This window comes from Dermochelys coriacea, chromosome 1 (assembly GCF_009764565.3).
Source record: "Dermochelys coriacea isolate rDerCor1 chromosome 1, rDerCor1.pri.v4, whole genome shotgun sequence".
Lineage (NCBI taxonomy): Eukaryota > Metazoa > Chordata > Testudines > Dermochelyidae > Dermochelys > Dermochelys coriacea.
Window position 1 is genome coordinate 340,289,008 of NC_050068.2, and position 18,083 is coordinate 340,307,090.

Genomic DNA, 18,083 nt, shown 5'->3' on the forward strand with positions numbered 1-18,083 from the left:
TGAAGATAAGGTCTGTGGATTATAAAATAGCCATGTCATGCTATAAAAATTAATTTTTGTTATAAGATTTTTAAAGTTATTTAAATTCATTTCTTTAGTTCCTTTTGGGACTTGAATGTGGGGAGGTTGACCCTGTGCAAGCCTTGCTGAAAATCCTTAGACTCTGAGACTGAACTGTGTCTCCAACTACTTTCTATGGGAGTTGGGGTTTTTTTTTAAGCCACTGGAGATGGGAAATGAAGTGAACTCTAGCCCACCCAAAGGTGATGCATGCATGATTTTATAGATTTCTATAATTACCCCCTTAGTCATCTTTTTTTCAAAGCTGAAATGACCCAATCCTTTTAATTTCTCCTTGTGTGAAAGCTGTTCCATACCCATAATTGTTTTTCTTGTCCTTCTCTGTAACTTTTCCACTTTTAATACATCTTTTTTTGAGATGGTCTGTCTTGTCCATGGTTCCCTGGATGTTCCCTAGGGTGACCACAGCATATGTGAAAAATAAGGACAGGGGGTGGGGGGTAATAGGAGCCTATATAAGGAAAAGATCTAAAAATCGGGACTGTCCCTATAAAATCGGGACATCTGGTCACCCTAATGTTCCCTCTTATCCTAGCTCTCTCCCAAGAAATGAGGCCTCACTCATGTTCAATTACTTATGTCAAGGCAGGTCTACATTCCACTGCTTTTGTTTGTCTTGTTTACATTTCTTTTACTCCCTTTATTGTACACACTGCATGTTCCATAAGAATGCACACTCCTTTCACAATTTAACTTCCACTTTTTAATAGACTCTTCCATTTAGCAGAGAAAGGTATAACACAATCTGCTGGGTGGAAGTTGAAGCTAGACAAATTCAGAATGGAAATGAGGTGTAAATTTTTGACAGCGCGGGTAATTAAACTGGAACAATTTACTAAGGATCATGGTGGAGTCTTCATTTCTGACAATTTTTCAAACAAGTTTGGATGTTTTCCTAAAAGATCTGCTCTAGAAATTATCTTGGGGAAATTTTAGCCTGTGTTATGCAGGAGGTCAGACTAGATGATGACAGTGGTCCCTTGTGGCCTTGCAATCTATGAACCTTGTCATTTTTGATAATTTGGGCCCAATGTGCTTTCTGCTCTACCTGAATGTTAAAGATCCCAAGGCACTTTTTGTAAGACTAGAGGTTTAGTCTTGGTCTCCTCGGCCAAAATTTCACCTTCACCTATGTTGCTATGCTAGTGAAACTGGAAGAGATGCTGTTGTCATTTGATGACTAAGCCTGAAGTTTTTTAAAAAAATATATTTATTCCCAAAAGCTTACTGTTTAATCAGTAAGTTTTCTTCACTGGGAATTTGCAAATGCAGTAATTACTCAGGATGGCCAGTAGTTTTTGCTTCATTAAACTGGATCATGGCATAAAACCCTGCCATTGTAGGGTATGGCCCTTTAAGGGTGTCAAACTCTTGCCTCAGGTGCTGGCTGTGCTCACTCAGGTGGGATCGTGGGAGAGGGAGTAAGTGAAGTTTTACTCTTGAACCAGATAGCAAGGGTGAAAAATCGGGATGGGGTGGGGATAATAGGCATCTATACAGGACAAAGCCCCAAATATCGGGACTGTCCTTATAAAATCAGGAAATCTGGTCATGCTATTTGAACTTTACTACTAGATTATGCTGTGTAAGACAAAGCAGACTTGAAAGCGCTAGAGATGAGAACTATGAGTGCAGTCTTTGGCCCTGTTCATACAAAATTCTGTCAGAACAAGCCAAGAGACCTAACTTGTCTGTATATTATTACAGATCCAGCATCAAATGACTCCTTTATGGAGTTACACAAGGTATGCATCTGATTTCCAGGGCTTAGCTATCTTTAAACTAGAGAAGGCGAAGAATTTTGGGGTTAATTTTAACAAGTAGTCGATCTGGAAAATGTGTCCAGGTCCAGTCTATGAGCCTTGGGCAGCAGGACAGTGCAGATTGATGTGTAGGCTCTTGATTTCTCTGCATAATTTCACAACCTGCTAATTGTTCCTTGTGGGAGGTTTTACTTTTTGGTGTTTGCCACTATGTCTTGAAAATCCATGCAGGAGTGCATATTCTGAGATATGCAGAGATGTGAGCCATGTACCAGACATGAGAATCAGGCTTCCAAAGATATTTTTGGAAAGGAAAACATGAAAGTATGCAGCAACATTTAGCAACGCAGTATGTGGATGGCTAATTTGAACTTCCAGGGCATATTTCTCTCCTGCTCCAGTTTAAAATACATGTGTAAGTGGGGGAATAGTCTCGCTATTGTGGGGAATTTTCCTGGCTTCTGCACTACCCCGGTGAAGTGGGCTAGCAAAAGGATCTGAGTCCTCGCTCCCACTTCCTTTACCCAGTGGCCTCCCTGCCTTTGAGGACTCCCCTTCCACTCTCCTGTCTGGCAGAGTCCTCGTAACCCCAACAAGGCTGGGCCAAGGATTCCTGGCGGGTTCGACCCCCAACCCTGCTGTGGTCACCTAGGACAGGGGCCAGGGTGTCCCCATTCCGGGGTACTCTCTCTGCACTGGGCACTTCTCTGACCCACTGACCATTACATCCAAGATAAAGCAAATGCAAGTTATTTAATCAATTAATTTTAAAAAGAATAAGGAAAAATGGGAAAGGTTAAAGGAAACACATCACCCTGCTCTGTGGTAGGGAACATCACAAACAGTGTCTCTGGAATGTCAGGGCAGTTCACAGTCTGTTACTTGCAAGTCTCTGGCCTTCTTCTCAGGCCCTGGCTGTGCTGCAGGGATGCTGTGGGTTGGACACTTGCTCTGGTGGTGGCCACACGCTGTCAGGCTCTAAGTGGTAGGACCCTTCTTCCCAGTGTCACCCCTGCCCTGTCAGGATTACGATCCAAGCCTGGCCTGCAGAGCCCCTTGGCTGAGGCGTCTCCCTGTGCTGGGCCCGCTGCCCAGGGTCCCCCTTGCTCTCCCTAGCTTCTCATTGCACCCAGCTCCGGACTGCTCCAGCCCCAGCTCCACCACTCGGTCTCAGCACTGCTGCTGCTGCTCTGCCTCCAGCTCCCTGGGATGCTTTTCTGGCCCCTCTGGCTCTGGCTGCTGCAGCTCTGCTCCCAGGACAGGTCTGCTCTGCAGGCTGCTTCTGTGACTCTGCTCCCAGCACTGATCTGCTTCGTAGGCTGCTTTTCTGCCCCTCTGGCTCTGCAGCTCTCCTCCCAGAGCAAGTCCGCTCTCTCTGGGCTGTGCCTCTGGCTTTGGGGCTGCAGCTCTGCTCCCCAGCTCAGCTTGCACCCCTGCTTTCTCTTTAGCTCTGCCCCACTCTGTCTGACCCAGGCAAATCCAGCTCACATGGAGGACGGGACCTCCCTGGCCTCCTGACTCCCAGATTAGCCTGCCCGCCCTGTCATTCAGGCTGACTTGGAGCATTGGTCTCTCCGCATTGTTCCTGGGGGCTGTCAGTCTCAGGGTCCTGATTCCCCATCGACCCTTCCTCTTTGAGTACTGGGATCTAGCAACTAAAACACCCTCACTGAATGTTAGTAAGGGGGCAACAGTCCCCTTACACATGTGCGACTTGTAGGCTGCAAATTGAATGCTTTCTTTGGCTCGGACACATTGAACTGAACCATCAGAAACTATTGGGTTTTTGTCCAAGCTGTTTTCAATTTTTAACATTGGTAGGCAAGCCATTCGTCTGGTTTTAAGACAGACAGTTCTCTTTTTTGTAAGGTTTGTCCTTGTCTGGAACTGAGACAAAACCGGATGTGATTTTATCTGGTATCATGGCTCGGAGACGCCATTTTGAAGAGTGTGCCTTCCTGTCCCCCCTTGCATGCATGGTGTGGGTGAAGTCATGCCAAAGGGGGCAAGGCAGTACACTGTTCAAAATAACAAGGAGTCTGGTGGCACCTTAAAGACTAACAGATTTATTTGGGCATAAGCTTTCGTGGGTAAAACACAACTTCTTCAGATGCATGGAGTGAAAATTACAGATGCAGGCATTATATAATGACATATGAAGGGAAGGGAGTTACCTCACAAGTGGAGATCCAGTGTTGACAGGGCCAATTCGATCAGGGTGGATCTAGTCCACTCCCAATAATAGATAAGGAAGTGTCAATTCCAGGAGAGGCAAAGCTGCTTTTGTAATGAGACAGCCACTCCCAGTCCCTATTCAAGCCCAAATTAATGGTGTTAAATTTGCAAATGAATTTTAGTTCTGTTGTTTCTCTTTGAAGTCTGTTTCTGAAGTTTTTTTGTTCAAGTATAGCTACTTTTAAATATGTTATAGAATGTCCAGGAAGATTGAAGTGTTCTCCTACAGGCTTTTGTATGCTACCATTTCTGATGTCCGATTTGTGTCCATTTATTCTTTTACATAGGGATTGTCTGGTCTGGCCAATGTACATGGCAGAGGGGCATTGCTGGCACATGATGGCATATATCACATTAGTAGACATGCAGATGAATGAGCCTCTGAGGGAGTGGCTGATGTGGTTGGATCCTCTGATGGTGTCGCTAGAGTAGATATGGGGACAGAGTAGACAACAAGGTTTGCTACAGGGATTAGTTCCTGGGTTAGTGTTTTTGTGGTGTGGTGTGTAGTTGCTGGTGAGTATTTGCTTCAGGTTGGGGGCTGTCTGTAAGCGAGGACTGGCCTGTCTCCCAAGGTCTGGGAGAGTGAGGGATCGTTTTCCAGGATAGGTTGTAGATAGTTGATGATGTGCTGAAGAGGTTTTAGCTGGAGGCTATACATGATGGCCAGTGGTGTTCTGTTATTTTCCTCGTTGGGCCTGTCCTCTTGTAGGTGCTTTCTGGGTATCCATCTCGCTCTCTCAATCTGTTTCCTCGCTTCCCCAGGTGGGTATTGTAATTTTAAGAATGCTTGATAAAGATCTTACAGGTGTTTGTCTCTGTCTGAGAGATTGGAGTAAATTCGGTTGTATCTTAGGGCTTGGTTGTAGACAATGGATCGTGTGATGTGTCCTGGATGGAAGCTGAAGGCATGTAGGTAGGAATAGCGGTCAGTAGGTTTCCGGTATAGGGTGGTGCTTATGTGACCGTCACTTATTTGCACTGTAGTATGCAGGAAGTGGACCTCTTGTGTGGACTGGTCCAGGCTGAGGTTGATGGTGGGGTGGAAATTGTTGAAATCCAGGTGGAATTCAAGGGCCTCTTTCCCATGGGTCCATATGATGGAGATGTCATCAATGTAGCACAGGTAGAGGAGGAGCGATAGGGGACAACAGCTGAGGAAGCGTTGTTCTAAGTCAGCCATAAAAATGTTGGCATACTGTAGGGGCCATGTGCGTACCCTTAGCAGTGCCACTGACTTGAAGGTATAAGTCATCCCGAAATCTGAAATGGTTGTGGGTGAGAACAAAGTCACAAAGCTCAGCCAGGTGTGCCATGGCCTCATGAGGGATACTGTTCTTGACAGCTTGTACTCCATCCTCGTATGGAATATTAGTGAAAAGAGCTTCTACATCCATGGTGGCCAGAATGGTGTTTTCAGGAAGAAAATGGCATCCTCCACGTGGTGTAACCTTGCATGCACTAAGCATGTGAGGTCATGCTGATGGGGTCAGGGTCATGCTGTTCCCAGAAGTACCTCAATGTTCAGTATTCTGGGAAAGTGGCAGTGGTCACTCTAGTCACTGGTAATTATTAAAATGACATAATAATGAGGTTAGCTAATACGAAAAATACCGCCTACTCTGGAGAGATGGTCTCTTGTGGCCTTGAAATCTATGAATCTAGTCATTTTTGATAATTTGGGCCCAATGTCCTTTATGCTCTACCTGAATGTTAAAGATCCGAGGGCGCTTTTTGTAAGACCTAGGGGTTTTGTCTTGGTCTTCTTGGAATCACTGTTTCATAGATTCATAGATACTAAGGTCAGAAGGGACCATTCTGATTATCTAGTCCGACCTCCTGCACAACGCAGGCCACAGAATCTCACCCACCCACTCCTACGAAAAACCTCACCTATGTCTGAGCTATTGAAGTCCTCAAATCGTGGTTTAAAGACTTCAAGGAGCAGAGAAGCCTCCCTCAAGTGACCCATGCCCCATGCTACAGAGGAAGGCAAAAAACCTCCAGGGCCTCTCCAATCTGCCCTGGAGGAAAATTCCTTCCTGACCCCAAATATGGTGATCAGCTAAACCCTGAGCATATGGGCAAGATTCACCAGCCAGATACTACAGAAAATTCTTTCTTGGGTAACTCAGATCCCATCCATCTAATATCCCATCTCAGGGGATTAGTCCTATTTACCCTGAATATTTAAAGATCAATTAATTATCAAAATCACATTATCCTATCATACCATCTCCTTCATGAACTTATCTAGTAGAATCTTAATGCCAGATAGATCTTTTGCCCCCACTGCTTCCCTTGGAAGGCTATTCCAAAACTTCACTCCTCTGATGGTTAAAAACCTTCGTCTAATTTCAAGTCTAAACTTCCTGGTGGCCAGTTTATACCCATTTGTTCCTGGGTCCACAGTGGTGCTGAGCTTAAATAATTCCTCTCCCTCTCTTGTATTTATCCCTCTGATATATTTATAGAGAGCAATCATATCTCCCCTCAACCTTCGTTTAGTTAGGCTAAACAAGCCAAGCTCCTTAAGTCTCCTTTCATAAGACAAGTTTTCCATTCCTCAGATCATCCTAGTAGCCCTTCTCTGTACCTGCTCCAGTTTGAATTCATCCTTTTTAAACATGGGAGACCAGAACTGCACACAGTATTCTAGGTGAGCTCTCGCCAGTGCCTTGTATAATGGTACTAAAACCTCCTTATCCCTACTGGAAATGCCTCTCCTGATGCATCCCAAAACCACATTAGCTTTTTTCACAGCCATATCACATTGGCAGCTCATAGTCATCCTATGATCAACCAATACTCCAAGGTCCTTCTCCTCTTCCGTTACTTCTAATTGATGCATTCCCAACTTATAACTAAAATTCTTGTTATTAATCCCTAAATGCATAACCTTACACTTCTCACTATTAAATTTCATCCTATTACTATTACTCCAGTTTACAAGGTCATCCAGATCCTCCTGTATAATATCCCGATCCTTCTCCGAATTGGCAATACCTCCGAGCTTTGTATCATCTGCAAACTTTATTAGCACACTCCCACTTTTTGTGCCAAGGTGAGTAATAAAAAGATTAAATAAGATTGGTCCCAAAACCGATCCCTGAGGAACTCCACTGGTAACCTCCCTCCAGCGTGACAGTTCACCTTTCAATAGGACCTGTTGCAGTCTCCCCTTTAACCAATTCCTTATCCACCTTTTGATGTTCATATTGATCCCCATCTTCTCCAATTTAACTAATAATTCCCCATGTGGCACGGTATCAAACGCCTTACTAAAATCTAGGTAAATTAGATCCATTGCGTTTCCTTTATCTAAAAAATCTGTTACTTTTTCAAAAAAGGAGATCAGGTTGGTTTGGCATGATCTACCTTTTGTAAAACCATGTTGTGTTTTGTCCCATTTACCATTGACTTCAATGTCCTTAACTAATTTCTCCTTCAAAATTTTTTCCTGGACCTTGCATAGTACAGATGTCAAACTCACTGGCCTGTAGTTACCTGGATCACTTTTTTTTTTCCTTTCTTAAAAATAGGAACGATATTAGCAATTCTCCAATCATTCGGTACAACTCCTGAGTTTACAGATTCATTAAAAATTCTTGCTGATGGGCTTGCAATTTCAGGTGCCAATTCCTTTAATATTCTTGGATGAAGATTATCTGGGCCCCCCGATTTAGTCCCATTAAGCTGTTTGAGTTTCGCTTCTACCTCGGATGTGGTAATATCTACCTCCATATCCTCGTTTCCATTTGTCATGCTACCATTATCCCTAAGATCCTCTTTACCTTATTAAAGACTGAGGCAAAGTATTTGTTTAGATATTGGGCCATGCCTAGATTATCTTTAACCTCCACTCCATCCTCAGTGTTTAGCGGCCCCACTTCTTCTTTCTTAGTTTTCTTCTTATTTATATGGCTATAGAACCTGTTACTATTGGTCTTAATTCCCTTTGCAAGGTCCAACTCTACTTGACTTTTAGCCTCTCACTTTATCCCTACCTGTTCTGACCTCAATTAGGTAACTTTCCTTGCTGATCCCTCCCATCTTCGACTCCCTGTATGCTTTCTGCTTCTTCTTAATCACCTCTCTAAGATGCTTGCTCATCCAGCTTGGTCTACAACTCCTTCCTATGAATTTTTTTCCCCTTTCTTGGGATACAGGCTTTCAATAGCTTCTGCAGCTTTGATTGTTCATAACACACATGCACTGCTGACATCAGCAAGATGGTCACATGAATGTTTTAACTATGTCTGGCTGGGAAATGTTTTTTTTTTCCCCCTCCCATGAAGAATTTCAATGAAAATATAGAACATTGCAATTTTTCTCCAAAATTTTTTGGGGGGATGAGTTTTAGCAAAAAAAAACAAACAAAAAAACCCATTTTTTTTGTTTGTTTTATTTTATTTTTTTTACTTTTGGTAGCTGAAAACCAACAAACTTCAGCCAACTGGCAATACTGCTACCCTCCAAACTGAAAAGTTTTACTCAGTGGCCAAAAATTTTCAGATGCTGAAAACAGAAAAATCTTTTCCAATGAAAAACCTGGAAACGTCTAGTTGAAATGGATATTTTCAGTGCAGACTTCTTTTTTGACCAAACGTGTTTTTTTTCACTTAAATAAAAGCTTTGATGAGGAATTTCACTCGCCTCTACTTTTAACAAAACTATCTCCAGCGGCATCCCGTGGCTGCAATTGGGTGCAACGTCAGCATTAATTGGACGAATAAGTTCTTTTAGAGTCTTGCTGTGCACCTTCATATGTGGCCAGGGCCTAATAGGCTTTTCTCATAGGAATCGCCAGCCCCCAGGCCCATCTGGTCTAGTACCCTCTCTCTGACCCTGCTCAGCACCAGCGCAAGGTATAAAACCCGCACGATAGGCCGATGTGCAATAATCTAGCCCTCTGCCCCTGTTATCTCATCCTGATCTCCAATAGTTTGTACATTGGCTTAAGCCTTAAAGCATGAAGTTTAATATCTGTTGCAAAATGTATTATCCTTAAATATAAACACATGTGGATACTCTTGGTATCTAAATAAGCATCCAATCCAATTTTGAATCTTGCTAAATTTTTGTCCTTAACCAGTTCTTGTGGCAATGAGTTCCCAATTTTAATTATATGTGTGAAAAAATATGACCGTTCATCAGTTTTGAGGTTACCACCTTTTACTTTAACTGAATGTCTCCTTCTTCTTGAGCTATGAGATAGGGAGAACAGAAGTTCCTGATCTACCTTCCCAATAACATTCATTATTTAATATTCTATTAACATGTCATTTCTTATTCATCTTCTTTCTAAAGTAAACAGTTCCCTTTAATCTCTCTACGTATGAGTTTTTCCAGGCTCTTGATCATTCTTATTGCCTTTCTCTGAACCCCATCTAATTCTGCAATATCCTTTTGGAGGAAAGGATGACCAAGAGCGTGCACGTTCCAGGTGAGGCCTCACCATTGATTTTGTTACAAAGGAATTATAATGCTCTCTGTATTATTATCCATTCAGTGCCTAATGCAGCCTAACTAGACCTGAGTGAATAACTGATTTTTCACTGGCAGTTCCAAAACATTGGGGGAAAAATTAGTTTAGTTTTAACTGGATCTAAAAAGTCTGAAAAATGTTGGCAAATCAAAAATGTCCATTTCAGGTCAAACAAACTGTCATTTGACCCAAAGTGTTTTGTTTCTGGGCTTTGGAGCAGGGATTTGAACAGGGGTCTAACCACCAGGCTAGTCTCATTCTCAATCTGTAGCCCAAAGACTATTCAAGTATTTTACACACAGTGGAACAGCTTCAACAATAGAAAACGAGAGAGGCGTACTTCAGAATAGCTTATTGCCTGGTGGTTAGGGCACTCACATGGGAGGGTTCAGATTCCTACACACTGTGGGAATTCCAACATTTGTTTCCCACATCCTAGGGGGAGGGTCCTAACCACTCAGCTAAAATTTATAAGAAGGGCACCTTCACCGACTCCTTCAGCCGTTTTTGTGAATATAGCCGCCCTCACCCCAATGTTTCTGGCCAAAATTATTCAACACATTTGTGAATAGTCCAGGGTCCACCAATACTTCCTTTTGTGGCAAATAAAGTATTCATCTAAAAATGTTCGCCCACCTCTAATACTGACATCTTGTTAGTCTTTTTTGAGTACAGCTGCGCGTTAAGCAGAGGATGTCATTGAGCAGTCTACAGCAGCAGTTCTCAACCCGCGGACTATATGCGGCCCAGTTAGCACACAGCTGCGGCCCAGCTCAGCTGTGTGCTAAAGGCTGCCAGTGTGCTGGGGTCGCTAGGTTCCCAGCTGCCCAGCATGGAGGGGTCAGGGCTGCCGGCCTGCCCCGCATGGCGGGAGTCTGGGGTCCGGGGCTCCTGGCTGGTCCTGCAGGGTCTGAGGCTCAGGGTCCAGGGTAGCCATGCGGTGGGAGCCTGGAGTCAGAGCAGTTGGCCAGCCCAGCGCGGCGGGGAGCCAAGGCTCACGGCCGGCCCCGTGAGCTCTGGGGCAGCCTCTGGGTCAGTGTGGCCAGCCCTCCATGGTGGGGGTCCAGGGCTCCTTCCTGGCACCGTGAGTTCTGGGGTCCGGGGACCAGGCAGCCAGCCTCTACATGTGGTGGGGTCCGGGGCTGCTGTCCAGCCCCACAAGCTCCAGGCATTCAGGCAACCAGCCCGCCCCATGTGGTGGGGTCCGGGTCAGCTGCATGCCCTTCAGGGCAGGGGTCTGGGCTGCTGCTGCCTTGCCACCTGGCCCCTGTGGCCAGGTAACACACTGAGAGCTGCATATGTGGAGGTCCACAATGTGTAATAAGTTGAGAACCACTGGTCTCCAGTGATGCCCTGGTCCCTTTCCTGGGTTCATAGTTAATTTAGTACCTGGTAAGGTATACAAGTAGTTTAATTTTTTCTCTCCAATGTGTATTACTTTACATTCATTGACACTGAATTTCATTACTGTGATGCCAGTTCACCTAACTCCTTGAGTCTCTCTGTTGTTCTTCACAGTCCTCTCTGGTCCTGAATAACCTAAATAATTTTCAAAAAGAAAAGGAGGACTTGTGGCACCTTAGAGACTAACAAATTTATTTGAGCATAAGCTTTCATGAGCTACAGCTCACTTCATCGGAATTTTGTGTCATATGCAAATGTTGTTAGCTCACTACTTGGTCATTTTTTCAGATCATTACAGGGAGGGCTAGTAGCACTGCCTATTAAGTTTGCTTGACACTTCACATTATAAGACCCTGTTTTCAGTTGCTTATAACTTTGCTAGGCACATTTGGACTGAAATTTTCTATTCCGGGTGTCGGCCTCTGGCTGAATTGTTTTGATAATTTGGAAAATGGGATGGGGACAAACAGGCAGGGCTGGGGAAGAGACAGGACTAGAATAAGCACAGGTTCAAAGGACAGGGCAATAGGAGTCATGCTTGGGTGGAAACAGGCAGAATAGCCTATGCCCACGAGGAACCACTCCCCTCCAGAGCCTGAAATGTCTCACCCCCATCAAGTGCTCAACAATACTGAGGATGACAACCTACTATTTTTATCAGTTACTCCACTAGTTCAAGTTAGAGATCTGTGAGGTGAAGCTAAAGGTTCCTGATCCTGGTGACAAACCATGTGGATGACAATATGCTACATGATGGGATGTCTGGGTTTTGCCTCTTTTTTTAAAACAGAGGAAATTATACAGAAAAACCCACTTAAGCCAGGCTTTTCACAGTGGTTTTCATGATGCCTGACTTGAGGTCCTGATTTGCAGAAGTGCTGAGTCGCTCACAGTTTCAACTAAAGTCAACCATAGCTGTGCTTTGAACATGTAAAGGTGCTTAGTATCTCAAATAGCATCCCAAAATGAGTGGATACTTTTGACCTTAAATGTCTCTGTGCTTTAGCTTGCCATCTGTAAAATGGGGATAATACCTCAGCTCACAGGGGTGTTGTGAAGATAAATTAATTAATATTTAAGAAGCACTCAGATGTGATGAGCACCCTAAAAAAGCCCATGGGTAAATTAATAATTCTGTTTTCAGAGTGGGGTTTGAACAGTGTACAGTAAATAAGGCTCCACACTGAAATGAGGAGAAACTAAATAATATAAATTTGCTCCTTAAACAAACATTGTCCATCATGTGCACTGAATGAGGCAAGGGACTTTAGAAAAAATAGTGTATGATTATGTAATTACAGACATAATGCATCTGCACAGGAGGGTTGAGTTAAGGTTGCACATGCTACCTAGTGAATTCTGGGATTTCCTAACTTTTGAGTGCTTGACTTTGCAACCTTAATATTCTTTTAACTTAGTTTTTGAGAGTGTAATTAATAAATATATTAACATCACTGGATCTACCAGAGACACTGCACAGATAGCCTTTTGCCATGATGAAAATTGACCATTTCATCCTCTTCTTTTTCAGCCAGTTTTTGATCCATGACAGTACTTTGCCTTTCACCGTTCTCACAAGAACAATAATTCTAGCTTGTGTTTTCCACTTGAAATACTAGGTCTTGGCTTCCTGGGGTTTTCCAGAGGACTGTTGGAATTACAACATCACAAGAGACGGAATCATGGACAGGTGAAGGAGAAAGAGAATTTTGAGTCTTACTGATTAAAATCTTGGGCTGATTTTAACACCTGTTTAACTGAATTTGTTGGCAATTGCTGTGAGAGGAAGCTTTCTTTTGTGAAAGATCCAGACTCCTCCAATGCCCATTTATAAACAAACGAACAAAAATATTTCAGGCCTTTATACATCATGAAGCAGAACCAAAAACAACCCTTCAAACCTCCCCCTCCCCCCTTTGCAGGTCCCATTTAGGAAGAAAAAGAAAAAGAACGACAGGAGGCGATTGGAGAATCATTGGTTTATTGGAGTTTCCTGAAGATGTGTAATTTAGGTAACTTGAACTGAGACAGTTTCTGGCACAACTAGGTAGTTCATAGAACATCAGGGTTGGAAGGGACCTCAGGAGGTTATCTAGTCAAACCCCCTGCTCAAAGCAGGACCGATCCCCAATTTTTGCCCAGATTTCTAAATGACCCCCTCAAGGATTGAGCTCACAACTCTGGGTTTAGCAGGCCAATGCTCAACACACTGAGCTATCCCTCCCCTCACTCTGTTCACTGCTTACCTCTCTGTTCCTTCTGTTTAGTAGTCCTATAAATTAATGAGCAAATATTAGTTTTCTCCCTTCTTTCTTGTGAGTGTGTGACCACCATTGAAGGTAAATATTGGATGAAAAGGCGCAAGTGGCTAAGGAATGAAAATGGACTTATGAAGGACAAGGCTCTTTACATCACTTAGTATTCTCACTAATTCACCAATTACATTCGCCAACAAACAAAAATTTACATTTGGGACAAATGTTGAGGTTGTTTTCATTTCCAAGTGACTGAAATGGATGCGTGTATGTTTGAGTTAATTTTTAGACTCTTGAAAACCAGTTTTTGAAAAACAGATTGAAAAATAGTTCTAGACATTTTCCATTTACCGGAAACCCGAGTTTCTAGAACATTTAATAACATTTTCAAGAATTAATTTTGAAAAAAGGCACTACATTGTTCATTAAAACAATATTAATAAAGTTTTCTTTAAAATTTCATTTGATAGAAGCCCTTTCTCAATTCTGAAAACTGACCATTTATTCCTACCCTTTGTTTCTTACCTTTTAACCAGTTACAAATCCATGAGAGGACCTTCCCTCTTATCCCATGACTGCTTACTTAGCTTAATAGCCTTTGATCAAAGGCTTTCTGAAAATCTAAATACACTATATCCATTGGATCCCCATTGTCAACATGCTTGTTGACCCCCTCAAAGAATTCTAGCAGACTGGGGAGACATGATTTCCTTTTACAAAAACCATGTTGAGGTGTTATGGAATTTGTTGTTGGACTACTCCAGGAAAAAAGACACTGCTTATTTATGGGATATATTGAAATCCCATATGAGGGAGTGAGGTGCCACACCTGGTCAGATAACTTTAAGTCTGTTAAAGCCTTTGAGCATATAGTAAGGGAAAAGATCGCCTCAGAGTTGGCAGCAGGGAGACTAACAGGCCCCCTCCCGTGCCAGAATTGTGCACCTCTCCCCTGGGTGCGGTACGAAAAGAAGACAAAGGGAATATAGGCTTATCCATCACCTGTTCTAGCTGCCGGGGCTCACTGGTAAATGACTATATTGACCTTCTTGATGCTGCGGTAGCCATGGTCAGGGAGCATGGCCCTGGGGCAATGTTGGTGAAATAAGACATCAAGTCAGCATTCCAGTTGCTTCCAGTCACATCTCAGGGACTTTAACTTGCTTGGGTTTCACTTTGAAGGGCATGTCTATTTTGATAAAGCCATGCCCACAGGGTGCTCAGTGTCGTGTGCTGCTTTCAAAAGCTGCAGCTCCACATTGGAGTGGGTGATTGTGCAAGAGGCTGGACTGCATCATGCGGTGCACTATGTCAATGACTTATTTGCAGGAAGATTGGGACAGGCAAATGCGAGTACATGCTTCTTGCATTTCAGATCCTAGCCAAGTGCCCTCACCATGACAAAAAACCAGAAGGCCCTGCCCAAAGTTTAACATGTTTGGGCTTTGAGCTAGACACAGTTTGGGGGTGTTTCTATGTTACCTATAGAGAAGTTGGAATCGGTCAGGGCACAGATACAGGCTCTCAAAGGGGCAAAGAAAATTACGCTGAAGGAGCTACAAGTGGTCACTGGGCACCTCAACTTTGTGTTCTGAGTGGCGGCTCCTGGTTGGGCATTTTGTGCCCATCTGGTATCTGACTCCTCTGGTGTGCAAAACCCCCACCATTTTTTGAGAATGATGAGGCGCACTGTTAACTTTTGGGCTTGTTTATGCAGAGACTTAGTGTATGGCAAACTGTGTAAATCGTGTAAATCTACAGCACACTAGCCTGCCATGCAAATATGGATATGTCTACACTGCAGCTGGGAGCGTGCCTCCCAGGATGGGTAAACACATTTGTGTTAGCTCAGCTTGACCTACTGCACTAAAAATAGTAATATGGATGGTGTGGCTTGGGTGGCAACTTGGCCTCTCAAGCCCACTCAATCCCCTAGGTCCAAGCTTGCATGTGAAGCCAGAGCCTTTGCCGGTGCTGCAATGTCCATGTAGATATTTTTAGCGCACCAAGCTTGAGCCCAGTTAGCACAAGTCTCTCTTCTCAGGCTGGGAATCGTGCTGCCAGCTGGTCTGTGCCTGCTGTCATGCACTAAAAGTGCTGTAGTATGTCCAAGTGCACTATGGACCTTTTGGTTTTCTGTAGTAGGGTCAACACGGTGACTTGCTGCATGGTTGACTAGTGCACTGTATGTTCACAGCCCAGCTTGCCATGTACCAATTCTCCATGTAGACAAGCCCTCTGATAGGTGCTCGGTAGCAAGTACTGTATGGCCGGAGTCACCAGGGGCTCTGTTACAGAAAACCTTACTAATTCTTTTTCTGTGTGTGCAAACAAGTGTTTAGTCTTTGAAGAAATGCTGTATTGTTGCTAGGTTTTTTTTTTTATGCAACAGACCTTTGAAAGAAGTTGTGGCAGGTAGCAGAGAGCTTGCTGTCTGCTTTATGCTCTGTATTTGGAGGCTATTCTTAAGACAGAGTAGCTTCCTGGGAACCAGGCCTGGGTGTATGGGCTGAGATCTCTGGAAGAGGGGTTTCCTGTATGCCATTTATGATGGCCTCTGTTCCATAACTGGTGCATGTGTGTAGATAGAGCAAGTTACACTGAGAACATTCCCAGATTCTATGTCCATAGATTTATTTTCCACTAGAAGGCTGACTGCAAGGCCCCCAGATTTTGCCATGACTCAGCAGAGAGGCAACAGTATTATTAATTTTTTTGTCTTCAGCTGTGGGCTTCATGGGTAGGCTGGTGTGATTTTTGTTTGATATACATTGGGTTATTCTATTCCAGTCTATATAGATTGTAGATCAATGTAGTATCTGAGTATGTTTCAGCAGTGTATGAAGCTATGTGACCAATATCTGGCATGCATAGTTCGTTCTTTCCTTTCTCTCATCCCAGGATAGGGCGACCAGATAGAAAGTGTGAAAGATCGGGACGGAGGTGGGGAGGTAACAAGCACCTAAATAAGAAAAAGCCCTGAATATTGGGACTGTCCCTGTAAAATTGGGACATCAGGTCACCCAAAATCAGGAAGAGAATTGTGTCGATAGCATAGTACTTTGTTATGGTAGGTTGGTTTTTTTAAATTTAAATTTGCACACTAAGTAAAATTTTATTAGCAGAAAAACATTCATGTCTCAATCTAGAAACTAAACATTTATGGGTTCATACTATCACACCAGAGGCTCTGTAGTTCTCAACCTTTTCTGTACCAATGCTAGGACCCCTCTCCCATCTAGCCATATGGGAAGGGTAGCGTGGTCATAACCCCCAAGATGAGCAACTATGGTTTAATGGTTCTCACTTATTGAATTGTTGTACCCTGATAGTTATAGCATGGTCATGAACTGTTTGGCTGGTGCACTGGATGGTGGAAGGTATGAACAGTGAGATTTGGGAGGCTCTCTCTTCTAGGTGGCTAGCTTGAATTTAGCAAAGGTTGGTTGTGACCCCGAGCTGTTGCCAGCAGCTGGCTCGTTTTGTGGCCTATGTGCAATGAGCTGGCAGTGACAATTTTCATGATGTGAACACTTATAATGAAACATCCTGAATGTCACCAACTTGTCTTGTTTGCATCTGGCTCAACAGAGACTTCAAAGAATGGGTAGGGATAACGAATCCCCTTCATCCATACACATGGTCCCTTCACTTGAGACTGAGGCCTGTTGGCTGGCCAGTACACCAGGGCTTAATATTTGGATGACCTTTACCTTTTGTAAGTATGAAGAATAGCTAGCTTTTTAAAAAGGATTTCAATTTGTTACAGAGTAGCAGCCGTGTTAGTCTGTATTCGCAAAAAGAAAAGGAGTACTTGTGGCACCTAGAGACTAACAAATTTATTTGAGCATAAGCATCCGATGAAGTGAGCTGTAGCTCACGAAAGCTTATGCTCAAATAAATTTGTTAGTCTCTAAGGTGCCACAAGTACTCCTTTTCTTTTTTCAATTTGTTAGTGCTTCTAAGAGTCCTGTTGTAATTGGGATTAAGGTCATCCATAGAATCATAGAATTGTAGGACTGGAAGAGACCTTGAGAGATCTTCTAGTCCAATATGGCTAGTACATGGATATGCAATGTCTTGGTACTAGATGGATTCTTTACTCTAGCAGAGAAAGGCACAAAAAGAAATAATGGCTGGAAGTTTAAAGCTAGACAAATTCAAGTTAGAAATAAGGCACATGTTCTTTTCACTGTAAAATAGATTAACCATTACAACAAACTACTCAGGAAAGGGATGGATTATTCATCTCCTGAAAACTTCAGATCAAGACTGGATTCCTTTCTGGAAGATGTGCTTTAGTCAAACACTAGTTATTGGGCTTAATATAGGAGTAATAGGGTGAAATTTAATGGTCTGTTTTACACTGGAGGTCATGCTAAATGATCTAATGGTCCCTTCTGGTCTTAAAAATCTATAAATATTGGGAGAATCCCTGGGTGGTGTAGAGCTGGCTACATCTCCCTTCCCTTGTGCAGCCCCATGTGTGGGGGTGCAGCTGGGACAAGCAGTGTGGAAGCAGGGCCGTAACCAGGGCAGGGCAAGTGGGGCAGCTGCCCAGGGTGCAAAGCCACAGGGGCAGAAAAATGGGGTGGAGAAATGATGAAAAAATTGTAGGGGGCGCAAATATGCTTGTTTGCCCCAGGTGCTAAAATGCCTACTTGTGGTCTGGTTGGAAGAATCACTTCAGTTTTACAGGCAGATGAACACAAATCGGAGCAAACTTCAGGCTGTTCTAATTTACATTGGGTGCCAATCCACTTCCTGGGGGAAGCCAGAAAAGAGGGAGCTGAAAGGTGGCATAAAGCCACCTTTTCCCTCTTTATCCAATCCCTCATTGAGCAGAGATTGGCTGGA